The following is a 2,856-nucleotide window of genomic DNA, read 5'->3' as shown; positions in this document are numbered from 1 at the left end:
CCTGTGGGATGGGGCCAGTTGATATACAGGGCCCTCTGTTCCCCTCAGAAGGGAGTCACCTACTATGACTACCCTTTTCTTTTTAATACAAAAGGCTGTGATGCATCTGACAGATGGAAGCATAACAGGGAGACTCGTCAGGCGGATTATTTTCTTTGGTATCTTCTGCCTGAACCTCTGGATCCAGGGCTTTGTACCTATTTTGAAGCAGCACCTGAGAAGGTGATGGGGGGGGGGGGGTAATTTTATTACCTTCCTGGGTAGGGATATGTTTCCATTCCCCCATATCTACTAGGTCTTCTACCACATGATGATTAGAGGCACGAGGCTGATTTGAATCCTGGTGGGTTTTTCTCAGGGATGGAAGAGTCTAACTCCACCAGACTATTTCCATTTCACTTTCCCTAATGTTCCCTAATATTTCTACTTCTTGCTTAAGCTCTGCCACCAGACAGAGCAGATTGTTCACCTGCTTGCACTGTGTGCAGGAGTCTTTTCCTCTGGTACTACCACCAGGCTCAGAAATGTTCTATTTGTGTTAACACACTTTTACTAGCAATGGCTTTTGATTGTTCGAAAACCATTGCTAGGAAAAAAAAAGTAAAAAATTACACAACATAATCCACCACTAGGAATGTGGCTGTAACCCTGCCTGCTGCCATGCAAGCTGCCATGCCATGCCCTCATATTCCTGCCACACCCCTGTTCACCATGCTCTAGGCACTCACACTCCCCATGGCCTTTTTTAAATTGTCTGTAATGGCCTGAAGATGGTCCTTCCCTTCGCCTGAATGGCTGACAAGAGGGCCTCCTTTTCTTTATTCGGCAGTTGCTGGGAGCTTGAGGGGTTTGTCCTTGAATATCAACAAGGTCTTCCAACCTGCCTTCTTTCCAGGGCTGCATCCTATTAATTTTTCCAGGCAGAAAATGTGGAAGTTTGGTTTGTGGTCCTACTTTTGCCTTGCTATCTTCTTTTATGCCCTTGTCGTGGTTTGACATGGAAGTGAATTTTTTCAGGAATTTAGATCAAACCAATCAGTGGTCAGGTTTAGATATTAGCACCTAGAGCGACCACTGAAAGCATGGACACGCCTCTGAGAACACAGGGGGTTAAAAGCAGTTCCCAAGGGAACTGTCTCTTGAGTTCCAGTTATCAGAAAGTGCAGTGCAGACTCTCCCCTGCCCAGCCACAGGCTGGGTGGGGGAAGGGAAGCCACATGGCCTGGTCCAGGTAGGCCGAGGGGGCTGAAAGTCTGGAACCAAGACAGCTCCTGTGGATGGAAGGGTAGAGAGAAACAGAGATGCCTTACCCCCCCACCCCCCCACCCAGAAAGAAAGAGAGCTGGACAACACCTAAAAATTTGCCAGCAGAAGAGAAAGAGAAGGCAGGGGGTGGGGGGGAGATGCCCAGTAAGGGAGTTAAGAGTTCTAGGCCGAGACTTCAGCCGTCCGGGGAGTCTGAACTTTTAACCCTATCCTGAAAAATAAAAGCTTTGTAAAATATTACTCCTCCTCGATTTGAAGTAGAAGAGAGACAATCTGTGTTGTTAGAAGAAGAAATTTTTAGGTGGAAGGAGATGATAGAAGAGCTTTTAGCTGGACTTTTGTAGCCATAAACTGAATCAATTTCTCCTGCAATAGAGACATCATTTTAGGGGGATGCAGTAGTAACCCAAAGAAACCTATTTCAGCAACCACCAGCACAGGAATGGCAAGAACAGAGAGGGAATGGTAATGCCCTCTGTCTTCAGGAAGAAGATGATCTCTGTTCTTAGACCCTTGGCCCCAGGGAAAATAAGGAAGACTGTAGTCCCAAGATGAAAAGCTGAACTGTTGTCTCTTTTAGTCCATAGCAAAACATCCTTAAAAAAAGCCCTATGAGCAGTCTGTCCATACATAGTAGTAAGAGCACTGTAACATAGAAAAGAAAGTGTCACACTGGCAAATTTTTCTCCGGGCAGTTGCCATGTGTGACATGGAAACACAAGAAGAAGCAACTGTGTTTCCTGGGGGTGGGGGGGGGTGTCTATGGTGCAAGAGAGACTGCTCTCTCTCTCTTAATAGACTAAGTATTGATTATCTAAAAAATAACAACTTAATCAAGAATCCCGGGTGATGTCTCACGGTAGTTTTTGTTAGAATTGAGTAGGAAGAGGAGTGTTTTAGAGGGTCTTCATCCTAGATTTAGTGTGTGTGTCTTTTATAGTAGTAGTAGTTTAATATTTTTTTTTCTTTGTTATTAAGTTTAAGCCTGCTCTGCTCTGTTCCTGATGACATCGCACAGCATTTCTACTGAGAAGGTACATTTTCATAAGGGCACTAACATTGTGCCAGTATCAAACCATGACAGCCCTGAGCTCTGCTATATCATCCTAGCTGTAGGCACAGGTCATGCTGTTTTCCACATCTCTGACCAGTTCTCCCTTGTTCAGGGTCTAGCCATACATGGCAACTCTGTAATGTGGTTTCAAATCAGTGTATAGTACAAAATATCAACTACAGAAAGCAAAGTCTGAGATCTATCCTTTCACTACTAAGTGTCCTAATTACTAAGAAACATATTCTATCCCCCAACTTCATTGAAGCAAGAGGGGCAGCAAGGCAAACATAGTTTTGATTTAGGGAGTATCTTTCTGAGACATGGGAACTGTGTAAAACCATTTAGAATGAAGAAGGTCTTGAAAACACTTGTGCTGCTTTCGAAGGTGTTTCTGATGCTATAAACTATGTGATGGCTATAGGCAAAATGCTCATATTAAACTGTTGTATCCTGGAGTTCAGGTTTAGATTAGGGTTTTTAATTTATGTTAAAATAGGTCAAGTTATGTAATCCCGCGCTTCCTCCCAAGAGCTGCA

This window comes from Vidua macroura, chromosome Z (genome assembly GCF_024509145.1).
Source record: "Vidua macroura isolate BioBank_ID:100142 chromosome Z, ASM2450914v1, whole genome shotgun sequence".
In the NCBI taxonomy this organism is placed as follows: domain Eukaryota; kingdom Metazoa; phylum Chordata; class Aves; order Passeriformes; family Viduidae; genus Vidua; species Vidua macroura.
Note: the sequence above shows the minus strand (reverse complement) of the source record.